Source organism: Ixodes scapularis, unplaced genomic scaffold (assembly GCF_016920785.2).
Source record: "Ixodes scapularis isolate PalLabHiFi unplaced genomic scaffold, ASM1692078v2 PGA_scaffold1__304_contigs__length_218370807, whole genome shotgun sequence".
NCBI classification, from domain to species: Eukaryota; Metazoa; Arthropoda; class Arachnida; order Ixodida; family Ixodidae; genus Ixodes; species Ixodes scapularis.
In genome coordinates, this window is record NW_024609846.1 from 205,795,152 (window position 1) to 205,811,356 (window position 16,205).

At 46.1% G+C, this 16,205-nt stretch overlaps 2 non-coding genes across 2 annotated transcripts; both read right to left on the reverse strand.

Annotated features, from left to right (window-relative positions):
• Positions 1-1,963: 1,963 nt before the first annotated feature.
• Positions 1,964-2,036, reverse strand: Trnar-ucg. Its single transcript has one exon. It is a non-coding gene; the product is annotated as a tRNA-Arg (tRNA).
• Positions 2,037-5,357: 3,321 nt separating this feature from the next.
• Positions 5,358-5,430, reverse strand: Trnar-ucg. Its single transcript has one exon. It is a non-coding gene; the product is annotated as a tRNA-Arg (tRNA).
• Between the last annotated feature and the right edge of the window lie 10,775 nt (positions 5,431-16,205).

Here is a 16,205-nt window from a genome sequence, read left to right on the forward strand (position 1 = left end):
ATTTTACGGTTTCTTTTCTTTTTTTCATTCAGGAGCTGATTATCGCGGTTTCGGTTCATTTTTAGAATTTTTCTTTTAGACATTATAAGCCCCGAGCGTCGCTGCGGTCGCCGCGCCCTGATTGGGTGAGGTGTACCGTGACGTCAGGTGAAGGACTCCGCTTCGCGATCTCGCATCCGGCTCGCTTCCCAGCCCCGGTTTCCCGGATTGGCCGTTGCGTTCCTCGAGCACTTCGAGGAGTGGGACCTCGTTTACCCGGTGTAGAAGACGCTGGGTTAGGCCGATAACGACGTGCTTCCGTACCTTTTATAAACGCATTTGCCCCTTTTAGCTTTATAATTGGGTTACAAATCCTGAAAGCTATGAATTCCGCCGATTAACCTCCCTGTCGGTCCACACGGCACAAGGCAATCGTGCGAGTGGCCGGTGATGCGGCGGAGCAAGTGTTTCAGACGCTGAAATTCTGTTCCTTGCACGCTCATGATTTAAGAGAATATTACATCCCGCTTTGCAGGCATTTCAAATGGCATTTATATGAAAGATCTTGGGGTGGCCGGCAAATAAGCTCGCGACCCCGACTCTGCGCGTGCCACTCTGAATCCGCTGGTTCGCAGATGTTTTAAAGGCTCTGGGTCTGAAGGCCGTGGAGCAGGCTTGTTTTTCCTAAATGTAGATTCTCCGTGAATTAATGATATAGTTCATACACGTTTGCAGGCATGTTTTATTTTTAGAAGATGCGCAATTACTGGAAATTAGTTTGTATAGTAACAGAAAAAACGGCCGAATTTCCCCCCGTTGCCTGTATAAGATGTATTGAACTGCCAAAAATATGCACAGCAATAGAACCGCAATTTGGACTTTTTATACTTTTTCCTGTCGTTCTTTTTTTTATTCCTGCCTTGTGTATTTGGAAAATACACAGTTTAGTTCGACTTGTCCTTTCTAACTAAAAGAGACCCTGCTGCAAGTCCCCAAAAGCTTCCTCAGCCTCCAAATTTCGTACAGCTGGACTCTCTGGCAACGGTGGAACAGAGGAGGAACATCAAGCATTCGAACGGCTGTCCAGTGGAAGATGCTGCACTAGTAGAAGAAAATGTAGAACCTGTGAAGGGCGACAGTCTGCGTGAGAAAAGCTTGTGGTATTTTCGCTTCAGGACAATTTATTTAGCTAAAATTTAAATTTTTGAGCCTAAGGGACTAATAACGGGCTAGACACCTTCGCTTACGTTTCTTCTACATTACTTGAGGGATGATATAAACAAGTCCACAGATGCCACCAGTGGAGTTTATAAAAATACTGTCCGAATTCAGGAAAGGTCAAATGCGAGCAATGTATATAAATAACTGCTCGTTCTTTACACATTTTTGAAAAACCGGAGACGACGGACATGTTCCTTGTTTCTTTACTGTGCCCCAGTGCTTGGGCTGTCTTACTTATGATTCTCTCTCAATGGCCCAGACTATATTTGACACGTTGCTCGAGCCACATGAAGCATTTCTGCTTCGGCGTTTTCGTTTAAAAACAGAAATACAAAAAAAACACACGAAATAGTACACATAACTTGCCAATTCATTTAGACCATCAGCAGCATTGATTGTACGTGAGATGTAAATCTATAGGGATGTTCCTCCAATTGTGGCCATATTTCTTCCTTTTCATACACCAGTTGCGATCCATACATTGCCTGCCCTGTCAACCATGCCTGAAATGTTGGTTGAAGTTTCGCCTGCAGCTACAGGCCATACCTCAATAAAGCCACATACGAAAATTTACACCTCTTACAAAAAACGCGCACAAAAAAGAAATTTAAATCGAAACGAGCGCGCGTACACCTAACGCCGTCACAGCCTCCACTAGGCGAGCGGGGCGATTCAGGGAAAACTTCTGTCCTTGCCGTGACGTCACCCCGATTCGCCGAAGGGGGCGCCACGCACACTTCGACAAAAAGCAACAGTAACACCACGTCCGCGACAGGACTCGAACCTGCAGTCTTCAGATTCGAAGTCAGACGCCTTATCCATTAGGCCACGCGGACGGCTGGAGCATGCGAATTTGCTAAAGCCGCTGAATAATAAGTAAACTTTGAGCATTCCGACGCAACTCCGGCTTCTATAGACTGTTATGTTATCCCTAAGACGACTTCAAGGCGAAAGCTCAAGCTCCGATGCATTAAAGACAGGCGCATGATTTACTTTATTTCAATTCAATTCAATTCCTCTTAATTCGCTGTGTCATCGTTCTTCATTTCATCGCCTCTAATTCGCCTGAGCTGTCACGTACACGTTTTGGTGCCATTCGTATCGCCGACGTATTTTCGCTTAAGGACTTTGAAGGTCGACTGAACGATGGGTCATATAAGGCTTTCGCCTTAAAAAAGTATTATCCGGACCAATCGAAAGCCTCGTAGCCGGAAATCAAGACGAAAATTCTAGCCCCGGCGTTCAGAGCACAAGACCTTTCAATTATTGCTGGGGGATTTGGAAATTACCCTTCCGATTAATCGACTAATCATCTAATGGAGGCCAATTTTTTTAACTGGTTAATCGGTTGAACTTGCAACTGGGTAAACCTATACCAAAATAGCAACCTTTTTTTTCTCTTCAGTGGTTTCTTCAAATAGAGTTTTGTTGATTGTTCCGAGAACTCTGATAACAATACCCGTACTCTGCCGCCGCCTTTGTGCATGCATCGTATCGTTATCAGGTATCCTTATCGAGGGTATCGGAGCATCAGAAAGATATACTAAAAGTCTCCTTTTAAAACGCAAACATCAGTCTGTTCGTCGACGTAAAACTCACAAAGAACAACACCATGCTTATCACCAGCTCAAAATGCGCATCACGTTGTTTATGATAGGAAAGAGAGCATAGAAAGAAATAATGTGCTTTTGCCCTTTTAGCGCTATTATGCCAGGGAATTAACGAGATCGATTAATCGGTTAATAATCGATCAAAAGGTGCATATCAATCGGCTTAAAAGTTTTAATCGACGCCGAGCCTTACTTTGAATATACCTGGGGCCCGTTTGCTCGAAGCACTAACCGCGGCTAAAGTTAGCCGCAGTACCCAGGAGAGGGATTTTGAGATCACGTGACTGGCTCGGTAGGGAAGCGGGGAAACATAGAGGTGCCCCAGTGAGTGAGCGCCGCTCGCTTTGGAACTAGTATGTCGTTGTGGTTGCAATATCGGGCGCGTTAGTCAGCAACGGATGGAGCAGGAGGCTTTCGCTTTGCCTTACCTCACTTAAACCGCAAAGCATGGGCAATGACATCGCCGCATTTTTTAGATAGTGTTTCGATTCTGGGCACTCCTAAGCCTAAATGAACGCGATAATTGTCGGCATAGCAACGTCTTTGGAAGGCGGATTGTTGATAACACACAAAAGCAGACGGCGTCCCAACAGATCCTTTTTCTAAATTATCCGAGGTGCATGCTACGACTGTAGTTGCACGCGTCGCACGTGCTGGCGTCTGCAGTAGTAACCGTTCTAAAGTAAAAAGTATAAAACAAATTTTGCTTTGCACGCGCGTTCGCTAAAGCCTTATTATGTTGTTTTTTTTTTACTTCAAATCTTTTATAAGAGGAAGGCCAGCGCGTGTGAACCGTAGAATTACACTTCCAGCGTTCTCCTCGCGATGCTTGGATAATTTAGGAAAAATTCTGTCGGGACGCTGTCTGCTTTTGTGTGCTATCAACAATCCGCTTTCCAAAGACGTTGCTATGCCGACAATTATCGCGTTCATTGAGGCTTAGGAGTGCCCAGAATCGAAACACTATCTAAAAACTGCGGTGAGGTCATTGCTGATGCTTGCGATTTAAGTGAGGTAAGGCAAAGCGAAAGCCTCCTGCATTTTTCGTTGCTGACTAACGCGCCCGATATTGCAACCACAACGACGTATTAGTTCCAAAGCGAGCGGCGCTCACTCACTGGGGCACCGCCATGTTTCCCAGCATCCCTACCGAGCCCAGTCACGTGATCTCAAAATCCCTCTCCTAGGTACTGCGGCTAACTTTAGCCGCGGTTAGCGCTTCGAGCGAACGGGCCTTGGTGTTTAAGCAAAGCCAGACGAAAATTCCCAAAACTAATATATTCTAGGGGAAAAGACACTTTCCTGGGGACCGCATTACTCGTAGCGTCGGATGTCAGAAAATACGCGATACTTACTCATGAGTTCGCTAATTAATTAAAAACGGCTAATAACTTTTTAATTAGTGATAATATACATAGAATTTCAATTGGAGACTTTCTGAGCGTCGTCGAAAACCACTAGATCTGTAATTCTTAGAAAAGACTTTGAGCGCGAGAGAAGCGTAGTAGTGCACTAAAGTTACTACTCGTGGAACAGGTACAAGGCTAGCGGTTGCGGCAAGGCGCCCGCGTGATTGTTTCATCTCTTACGAGAGCCCCAGCTATAAGAAAGTTTGCGTGACTAGCAGAACTGTGAACGCAATCCGTACGCCAGGCGCCGAGGGCCGGGCATCTGTCGCCCGAGCGGTCAGACTCGGTCCGAGCAAAACAGAGTTCGAGTGGCACATTCGTTTCTTATATATTTTTTTGGATGATCATAATCGAAACGTGACACCTACCATATTTTCAACCACGAAGAGTTGCTACATGTACACCATGTGTACATGTAATTACTTACTATATGTGCACCATGTTACTACATGTGCACATATTAAAACTGCTTCTCGCTACCACCGCTAGGAGATTATTTTTGGTTTCTGGTTGGCCAAGAGTGCATGCCAAGCCTTCTATCCGAGTCTGGTTTACGCCCTGGCTCTGCCCGCTCCTCTTACTGACCACACTCTCTATATATACACGGCTCTGGTATACACCTTTTCTACGTGGGCGCCGCCATCTTCAATTTTGGAACTTCCGGTATGCGTGAAAACATCGCTTTCCTGTCGCCTCGCCAGTTGAACATGTTAAAGTTTTAATTGCAACCGTCATTCCTTCTTGTTATGTCCTTTTTATATTTTTTCCACTTTTTCCGGGTTGAAACCTCTTCTTTTTTCCGGAACGCATACCGGATATGGGGCCAAGGTGGCTGGGTGCGAAACTAAACGAAAAAGGTGTATAGTGTTGCGCTTCATGTTCTATGGGTTCCAATCTCTTCTCTCTTCCGTAGAAAATATTAGACTCTTTAAATCTGCCTTATTTGAGGCGGTAGGAGTTGACGTTACAAATTTTAGTATATGGAAACCAATGCAAAATTTCGATCAATTTTAGCTATATTTTTTCATCCAAGCGATTACGATTTGAGTTTCAGTTCATATTCAAGGATTCTTCTTTTAGAGAGATACTACAATATATACAAGCAAGCGACGAATAAAAAGAAAACAACAGAGCACTACGTCCGCGACAGGACTCGAACCTGCAGTCTTCTGATCCGAAGTCAGACGCCTTATCCATTAGGCCACGCGGACGGCTGAAACATGTGACTTTGCAGTAATCGCTGAATAAGAAGCAAATTGCATAATGGCGCTATCTCCGCTTCTCGTTCCGTGTCTTAGTAGGACCTAGAGCAACTAAATGAGCTGGGCTTAGAGAATCGGCACTCCGTTCCCCGACATTGTTGTGGGCGCCGCCATTCTGGCTCGTACGCAGAGCAGACGCAATTGCCGATCGTCATGATTCAAAAGTGCGACTTCCATAGCATTAGATTCGGTGTTAGGAAGGTCATGTAATATTGCTTAGCTTTGTCGCGAACTGTTTAAACATTTGTGGAAGGCCGAAAAGCGTTTTTTGTGATTTAAGATGAAGCTTCAGATAACTGGCAACCATGATTTTAAGACACAATATGGCCAAGTGTCGTTACTCTCAAGCGTAGCTTATTTAGTGGCACTAGTAGGACCAATCGAAAGCCTCGTAGCCTGAAGCCAACACGAAAATGATAGGAACAGCAGCGTTCACAACACCAGGCATTTGAACAAATCTTAGTCGTACGGATAAAGTGGGAACAGATATTATGCAGCGTCTTTTGAGGCGTTTTCAGGTGTGATGAGGCCAACTTAAAGCCGAAGTTTCGCCCAACTTTTTGAAAGATTCGGCAAATATTTGTCAAAAATACATTTTTGTCGGACTTAAAAGTTGATATATCACTTTTTCTAACAAAACAGTTTTCTTTTTTAAATTTAAATGCAACGTTATAATGCATTTTAAGACATATATTACTATATCAGGGGATACGCTACAATATAATTGTATCAGTGTCATTTTTCAGTGTTTACTGGCAATTTCAAGGTGACTTCTTGCAGAACAAGTGCGACAACGAAGTTGGGTAGTAGCGCGCGCAGTCACGACTCACGATACGCAAGTTTCAGTTTTGAGGCCTCATCTGCGTCAGCCCGCAAGTGTGTAGATTGAATTAAAATAAAGGAGGTAACATTATTCTTACTTTGCTTTCGAGTCACCGTTTCCCGCACGAAAACGAATGCAACGGCTGCTGAGCTTCCGCCGGAAGAGAGAACAATATTATAGTAAGTATGCATGTTTTCTCATCTGAGTCGTTTGACGGGTCGCTAAGCTCGTTAAACACAAAGTTGGGGCGGAAGTACGCAGAGCGTGCTGATTGGACTCTCGCGACGTTGGCATCACGCGTGACGCGATGTCATTCATCCAAACTCTCTCAGTGCTGAAATTCTGAGGAGATCGTGAAACACAAAGTCGTAGCGAGCTTCATCAGAGCGCCCGCGAGCACCACCGTGTTGCCAGCCGATTGAACGGCTGCACTGATGACGTCGCCACATCCCTACGTCGCTTCTTTGGGCGTTTCACATGCAGCGGTTGCGCGGCCAATATTATTGCCGGCGGTGGCGCCGCGACAGAAATCGCGAGGTTTCATTTCACATGCGTCGTCCGCGGACGTTTTTTTGCCGCTGCGACGCCCAACGTTGCTTGCAGCAAGCGGACGCGCACAATTAGTTTCAGCGGTCTCGAATAACAATCGGAATTGCGCTAGTTTCAGTTTCCTTTTAGAACGCAGCTTAGGCGCCCGTTTTCGGCTTCAGCGGCGTCGTCGTTGCCATCGCCGTCGGCGTACCGCTCGGTGCATTATGGGATGTTTCCCATAATGACGTCAAACGTGAGGTCACGTGTGATGTCACGAAAATCATCAGTGCCGTCACAAGGGTCACCAGTGACGTCACTCGTGATGTCACCGCGCGTTGCATTATGGGTAAATTTCCAAGCTAAATTTAGCGGGGAGACCATAGAGACCAAAAGCGATGCGAATACCGTTGTTTCGCGCGAGGCCTCCTCCATTTTTACTTTGCAATATCCCGATGCGAGGTAAAGGGCGCTGAAGTATTTGGCCCTCTTCAGCGCCTCGATGGCGTCATCGATTCGGGGAAGATAGGAGTCTTTGCGTGTCGCAATGTTTGAACGACGAGAATCAACAGAAAAACGTGGGCTGCCATCCTTTTAGATCGTAGCTCTTAGGGGCCCGTTTCCGGCTTAAGCGGCGTCGGCGTCGCCGTCGCCGTCGCCGTCGGCGTAACCGCGCGGTGCATTATGGGTAAATTTCCCCGCTAAATCTAGCGTAAAAATTTTCCCCGCTAGATTTAGCGGAAAAAATTCCCCGCTAAATCTAGCGGAAAAATTTCCCCGCTAAATCTAGCCGGAAAAATTCCCCGCTAAATCTAGCGGAAAAATTTCCCCGCTAAATCTAGCGGAAAAGTTTCCTCGCTAAATCTAGCGGAGAAATTTCGCCGCTAAATCTAGCGGAAAAATTTCCCCGCTAAATCTAGCGGAAAAATTTCCCCGCTAAATCTAGCCGGAAAAATTTCCCGCTAAATCTAGCGGAAAAATTTCCCCGCTAAATCTAGCGGAAAAGTTTCCTCGCTAAATCTAGCGGAAAAATTTCCCCGCTAAATCTAGCGGAAAAATTTCCCCACTAGATTTAGCAGAAAAATTTTTCTGGGGGGGTCACGTGACTCCCCAAGGTCACATGACACCCCCCGCCCCGAGAACAGGTAACCCTAGTACCCTTCCCTCCTCCTCCCCAAGAGCTGAGCTCCAATTCGGTGTTACAGGGAGTTGTAAACGGCTTTCATTTTTTTTTTATGCCGGTACTATTGGCGCAGCCCACGCACTGTCGAAGTGCCTAACGACTTACATTTCCAACTCTTCATTTACTTTACCCTTCACGACGTTGTGAAGATGAGGGTGAAGTCGGCGAGGAGGCATTCTCAGGGGTGCGACGTATAAGTGTCGATGCGGTGTTTGCTTACTTATGTGGGGCCGAGATCGAAGTCCCTTTGAGAGATGACGTCCTCAAAGAAAAATGAGAGGTCTCCTCGGCTCTGAAGGTCTTGGATGGGCACTTCCGTCTGAGGAGAAATAGCCTCGAGGAGGAGGTTCTCCTCCAATCTTTGTCTGTGAAGTGCGATGCAATGCGACACGCAAATAAATCTCTCGCCGTTAATATTGCTCTAAAAAATTGTTTTCGTGTAAAATTTATTTTTGACAAACGTGTCCCAACCAGACCGTTTAATTTTTCTTAGGCTTTTTAATGTGACATTGTGGCACGATTAAGTTCGATCGTTACAAATATAGCAATTACGGCAAAGCTATAACTATGCAGAGCTTAGATGCGTTGTAATACCCTTATCATTCCATCAAAGCGCAAGAGCTATATTCCATCCTGCAACGTGCGTGTACACTTGTGGTTATAAGTAGAGTTCTGTGTTCTCGGAGTTCATTTTTCTTTCAATTGGGGGTGTTGTTTAGGGGTGTATTCTTTCCCATAGATTCCTTGTTTTTCGGCGTCAATTTTGGTGTCGCACAAAAAAAAAAAAAAAAAAAAGAAACCGGCTTTATCGGTGTTTATGTCCACAAAACAGGACGCGGGCGTGGAATTCCTTAGCCACCGGCGTACACTCGCGCAATCCGAATACATTAAAAACTGCGCTGTACCTATTAAAGAAGTAAACGAGATAAGCTTGTTGTGGTTCCGAACAAAGGATCAGCCTTGCTGACAGTTTATTCTTGGTCAACGCCAAATAAAACTGTCGATAAAGATGTTTCTTTCCTTGCAGCTTAGATGTTTCTTCCGCAAAGGCAACTTCCTTTTTTTTTTTAAAGTTTACCCTGACCTTTTTAAAACCGGTTGGGAGTGGTGGCGCAGCCACGAATTTTTTTCAGGGGGTAGTGGGATTCCGAGTCAGAACATCCAACGCGTCAGAACATCCAACGAGTCAAAACATCTATTCGTGGATGTTTTGTCTCGGTGGATGTTCTGACTCGATGGATGTTTTGACTCGGATGGATGTTCTGACTCGATGGATGTTTTGACCCCATGGATGTTTAGGCTCGGATGGATGTTCTGACTCGATGGATGTTTTGACTCGGATGGCTGTCATGAATATTTTGACGAGTTGAATGTTCCATCGTTTTTTGCCTGAAAGAAGAGAGCTGTTGTGTAAATGACTTTTGACTTTATGGTAAGCAAGGACCGTTTGCATACGCTCATAGATAAAATTTAATAATTTATGAAGGACGAAATTGAGTTCGGTATTTGACGGAAGTGGATAGGATATGTTCTTATTTCTTTACTATTATTTCAGCTGTAGGTTGTCCATCGCGATTTTACGATTTTATTATCTTATTGAGACCTTGTCAGTTATTTAGGCTATTCAATAAACGTGGGTTTTTATATGTATTTTGTGATTCCTATTTCTTCAATTTCCCTCTACCAGTGTTAGTTACTTTTTTGTTTATTTTTTGTTGCAAGATAATTGCTGTTGTTTTTCTTGGTCCCTGCTTGAACCACTCATGGTCTGTTGTTTTTATTAATAAATAAATAAACAAAATATTAAAGTTAATATCGTCAGGGGCATGTAAACGGACCTAAATAATTTTTCTTTTGTTTTATCCCGTTGTGATGATGTGACTCAATGTGGAAAAGAAGAAGTGCAAGTCAACCCATGGATCGGCCCAGAGGGAGAAAGGAAGATGACGAAGAAGGGAAGCTTTGGGAGTGCGTGCAGAGAGCGCGTGAAAGGAGACTGGCCGAAGAGAACGTGCAGAGAGTGGAACGACACCATCGGCCAGGGCAATCGGCGGCCTCCTACTGTCTGACCAGCAGCCTGTTCCAGCGAGGGCAGCGAATAGAAACCTACGCTGCCCCCGGCTTCCTGCAGCGCGAGCGCTTGGTGCGGTAACTCTGGGGCCGCCGACGGAAGCCAACCGCTCCCGCTGGAAACCAACCACAACCGTGTGCCGACAACGACCAGCACAAGACACACTGCTGCACAGGAATTCAAAGACATGGTGACTGATGCGTTTTCCTTTCTTTCATTTCTTTAACTAAGTTTTCTTTTCTTTTTTTGTATAAGCATATGAACTCTTTGATTTTTTTTGTATATACAAGTTTCTATGAAAAACGAAGGACATTGTATCTTGTCAATTATTAACCACAAAGAACCCTGTGACACCCGTGTTAAGGGGTGTACGCTCGTCAGTGACCCTGTGTCTTTCTTGTAGCATAACGGAACGTAAAATAAGAAAGTATTTTGGTGGTCAACTCCGTAATAAAATCAGGTAGGACACGACGGCGTAGTGGCAATGGCTCTCGAAAGCGGAAATCGGTAATGTTACGTGATCACGCGACGTGGTTTAAGATTGTAATTTGCTTGCATTATCGGTAAAATACGCTGCTTTGCCGTCTTGGAAGCGCTTCATTTGCTGTCGTTTGACCCGTGCAGCTCGAGAGCACGCTACTCTGCGATTCGTGGCTGCTACGTGACCCACAGACAATGGACAAGGCCTTTTGAATCCATAAAAAAATGATAGGTATTTGGATCACCTTTGAAGAAACCAGTGCGACAGCCATTCTTTAATTTTAGCTTGGTTTATTTCAATGCGTTCCTAAGAGGTTCGGAAAGAAAAGTGTATTTTTCCAGGCAATGTGGGGTAACAAACTTTAGCAATTCAATCAAAAGCTACGTGATAAAAATTCATATTACGTGATAACAATTCATATCAAAATTCATAAAATTCATCCAAATGAAAAGAAAGATATTGTTATTCACATGAAAAGTTAGAGCACGCTCAAGCTTGTGATGGTGAAACAATATTTAAAACAGAATGGCTCTGTTTTAAAAGTATTTCGCTTCGCCGCATTAAATTAAATTTTTTTTTTTTTTTTATATGGGTGGGAGCAGCAGAGCGCGCGATGGGCTGGCACTGAGGCGCGTCATTGCTCGAGGGACCAAAATACTGTTGTCGCTGAATTATGCAACATAAGCCCTTCAGAAAAATTAATTTCACCTCGCCAGTCAATTGCTTCCATTTTTGTGTAAAGCCTCTGAATTGTTTCAAGACGCTCTTGTCCCAGACGTTCGCCGTGATCAGTAACGTTATTTCGAGAGAATCGTAGCTTTAGTTCGTGGTTTTTTAAAGTTAGTCTCACTCTCTGAGAAAGCACTCTACATGGATTTTCTCAATTGTATATAAATAGTACTTTTTAAATTACGGAAGGACTATTGGAACACATTTTACAGTTTTGTTTTTTCTGTATTACAACTTTTTAGGTATTTGTACCCTGTCGTATAGCGTCTCTACACTCATTTTTGTCACGATTACTTCTACCAGACACAACGTAGTGCATATCGTTCGCATAAAGTCATTTGGTTGAATAAGACACCGAGACATCGTGAGGAATTCAAAGAGTTTTATTCAAGGAAACTGGCCCATGTGTGCTGTTCAGTTCATTCTACGGAAGAACTACATAGATTGTAATTCTGTCCAGATGGTTAAAGACATCCTGAAACGTCGGGACTGCAGATGACAAATAGCCAAATATACTAAGTGACCTAAATAAAACACGAACACGAGGGACCCTCCATCCACGACACTGGCCAAGGTGGTTGATCAGGTGTATCCCCGAAACTGGCACTTGGCAAAATTCGTAGTCTCGAGCCGAAAAAATTCATATATATTGTTTTCTTTTCTTTTCATTCAAATATTAGTTTTGAATCAGATGGATGTTTTGACTCTGATAGATGTTTTTATTCAATGGATGTTTTGACTCAGATGGATGTTTCGACTCTGATGGATGTTCTGACTCGAAGGATATTTTGACTCGATGGATGTTTTGACTCGATGGATGTTTCGACTCGGGTGGATGTCTTGACTCGTTGGATGTTCTGACTCTAGTGTCACGTGACCTGTTGGATGTTTTGACTCGATGGATGTTCTGACCCAATGGTTGTGCTGGCCATAAGCGGGGCAGTGGGGGGGGAGGGGGGGGGGGACGGGCGGGGAGGAAGGGAGCGGGGGGTTGGGGGGGGGGGGGGGGGTTGAGGTTACTGGGATGCCCGTGACCTGGGGTGAAGGGGGGGGGGGGTTGGGGGAGCTGAATTTTCCCTCCTGGCTACGCCCCTGGCTCGGAGGTTAATTTTTAGAGATTTCCCGAAAACACGAAACTCCAAAACTTATAAAGGTCCTAAAAAAAAAATAGAAAACTAAAATCAAGTGTGGCGGCAACTTTGTTGTCTGGTTTCGTGAAAAAGGTGCCGCTCTGATGATTTCGACAGGCCTCAGTTTGCCATCCCTGTTCTTTTTATGGAGGCAGGCCAAAGCGCCTTTACTGAGCTAATGGGCCCTCTCCGAAAAAATAACACTCCGTTGATCACTTGGGGCATGACACGCGTGGCAGTCGAGTGACGAGACCTGATACATCCCGGTCCCCTTAATGCTGGATCACGGGGGACGCTACGAGCCATCGGAGCCAATCCAATCCAGCGTGAACATCACGTGACCTTCGAGAGGGCTCCGGCGACGCGCGGGGCGTCCGTCCCGCGATATGTTCCTGGCACTTGGATGGCTGGGATGGCTGGTAGCGTCCACTGCGGTCCATCGCAAGGTGAAGCGAAGTACACCTTCGTGTCGCTGGGCAAGCGCCCAAGCTCTGTCTTCGACACGACGCCTTGTCAAGCAGGCCGTCAAGCCGGCCGTCAAGCCAGCCGACGGGTCGTGATAAGTCCTAAAAAAAATTTCGAACCGCTAGAAAAACAAATATTTACGCCCCCGCAAAGCCATTAGCCACGAACGGATTTTTCGAGGTGGCCGTCATTAAGAAAAGCCTATAATAGAAGTTCCAGCTTAACCCCTACGTTAAGCGCTCGAAGTTCAATACACGAAAGGGATGGAAAGATGAAGTTTACGAAACCATTAGTTGTCGAGCCTTTTGAAAGCTCGAATCCCTCTAACGTATTTGGTGAGGGCTCTCTGTGGTGTGAATGGTAAGCGCACTTTTAGAGGGTCGCTGACAGCCCCCAAATACCTTTTTATTGTCTCAAAGACTTGATGTGCTGTCACATAACCTAAAAAATTAGAACGCCCAAACAAAAACTTTGCGCGCCTACGCGCCTTTGAATACATCCTTCCCGCGTGGTCCTCCTGTCATCTGCCTCTACAATGACGCATATGACAAAGAAATTGAGAGAAATCGCACGTTACGTCTTTGTAACATTTATTAATGACATTTATTTAAAGGGGTCCTGCAAGCATATTTAAGCGTCTACATTTTTTTGCAATTTCCACATCTATAGGGTTTCGGGCAAGCCAGCGGGCACGGAGAGAATAACTAAATATCAGTGCGTCATAGTTTAACCGCACGACGCGGAAACCTCCTCCACCGACGGGGGCGACCCGCGGTGCCGAAAGCGCTCGATATGTGAAGTCTTTGGTCCTTGGCTTACTACTGGCCAGAGCCGCTAAAAGCTTCTTTTTAGTCGAAATAAAAAATATAAGTGGCACGAACCGCTTCAATTATTTATTAAAGTAGTTTTTGTTCAGTATTTTAGATAAAAAAAAAGAAACAAATGCAGTTTATTAAGTACGGAAACAAGAAATGACACGTCCACATACCTACCACCAAGCGGTGGAAAAGGCGGCGCATACTAAAAAGGGGGTAGCGAGATCAGGCGCCGACGAGCGGCGAGCGTAGAAATGTCCCGGATGAACGCGGCGGCGCTGCGGTCGTACGGGCTCGAAGATCCGACCGGTTCCCAGCGTTCCGAAGGCTTTCGGCGAGCAGGTTTGCTTTGCGGTTTGGCCGTTTGGTGGTTTGGCAGCGCGAATTGGCTCCCGTTCTGAACTGATCTTTACCCCGCGTTTGCTGTCGTTTGTGGCCAATGAAGTGTCATGCCGAATTAGTGTTTAGTCGCGCAGCAAATGCAATGCGAGCCGCCCGCCTCATCCAGCCTATTCAGAACATGCTTTAGTGGCGCCCTCTCGAGCCGTCGACACGGAGTGCGGCAGCCGTGAGCGCTCGCTGAGCTCACTACCCCTCCTCTAGTTCACGGCCACTCGAGCCAGGACCAAGGGCGTCATGAAGGAGGTTATTTATTGCTTGTTTTTGTCATTTTAATTTGTTTATAACTTTTAAAATAAATAAGGATTCGAGAAAACAAGAGCTTCATTAAGTTACTATGTTCAGTGCGCCCAGGTTCGGTGCAAATTAAGAACTAGTCGAAAAGTCGTTGCAAAAACCTTTTCACCTTAAAACTAAAAAAAAAAAAAATTAACAGACGTCTTTTTTGCCATTTAAGAGTGTATTCTCAATATGCCTTGGGCGTTAGCAGTCAATTCTAAAGTTTCGAAGTTCCTTCATCGGATTGGACAGGTCACAACACCTAAGTGCCCAAGTTGTGACTCCATTGAAACAATTCATCACATCTTATGTGAATGTGTCATCTACGACGCAGAAAGGACACAACTCAAAAACACGCAAGCATGCCTAGACAACCGACCTTTCTCCGTGAATAAAGTGCTTGGTGCTTGGGACAATCCACACAAAGAAGCCAAGGCCACAAAAGCACTAGTTAGGTTCCTAAAAACAACACGCCTGGACTTCTGCTTATAGAAGATGACCTTCATTGTTAGTGAATAGCGCAGTGTTAGTGTTCAAACTTTGTAGTTCTTAATTTTTTTTTAACTTTCTGTTCTTTCTTATCTCTTTTATTCCTCACACCCCTCTGCCCCAAAACAAAGTAGCAAACCGGGACAAAATACCCCAGGTTAACTTCTTTGTCTTCCTTTCTGCCCTTTCTTCCTTCCTTCCTTCTAAAGTTTCGTACGTAACCATGAAGTTAGAGCGGAAAGGTGGTATTGGGGGGGTACTGCGCGTCGCTGAATTGCCGCCACGCTGATTCTCAAAGAAATGCGTTAGCATTTCGCGCAGCGGTAACAAAACATGGTATTGCAGCCTCTCGGCACTTTTGCGTGGGGGGAACATTCCCGAAACCCCTCTTCTCCCTGGCTCAAGCATATCAGGTCACTTAGCATGTGCATAAAGGTCGGCGGCCGCGCAGGATTTGTTGCAGCCTAACGTAACACCCAGCAACCGAGGCAGGCACGTAGCCAGGATTTTGTTTGGGGGGGGGGGGGGGGGGGGGGGGGGCGCCCATGACGAAACGCTGTGTGAGGGGGAGGGGGAGAGGAGCTCCCAGCAAAACGAAAGATTTCGGAGGGGGCGGGGGCGGGGGGGGGGGGGGGGACCGGGCCCCATGGGCGCACCTTCCCCCCCCCTTTTCTGGCTACGTGCCTGAACCGAGGCTCAGCGGGGGCAAGCGGGTCTGGGGCGTACTACTTGGGCCGCCGGCGGGGCGCCGCGAGGCGGCGTGTAGAGGTGACCCAAGCCCAAGTGGTTTAATATTTTATGATGAGCCATCCGCAGACTGTCGCCGCGAAGGGGGGGGGGGGGGGGAGGGGGGGGGGCATTACGTGCCCCTCAGTGGTGCCCCCCCCCCCCCACACACATACACACACACTGCGCGGCGCCGAGAATTGGCGAAGGGGGACGTCGCCGCCAATCTTCAGTTGCTAGGTGTTACGTCACAGCATCGCTCCCAATAACCAGTCAATCCAGTGCTGTTTCCGTTGCTATGCGTCCTATCGCCAAGCCTCTCGAAATACTCACCCCGCGGCCATCTGTCGGCGCTTGCAGAAGGTGTTTTCTAGCCAGTTTCCTGTGGAGTCCAAGGTCAGCGCATGTACCAGGGCACTATTGCTAACGCATTAAAAGAGCGAGGGACGGAGGAAAGCATAGAAGATGAATCGCCCGATTCAGTACTCTAAGTTCGCTTCTTTGCCAGTTTTTCTTGTGATACCGACTCCTTGATATAGGATATTGCTTGGCATTGCTTTCGTAAGCTGTAACCGAAGAGGCCTCCCTACCTAGTCACGTACGAAA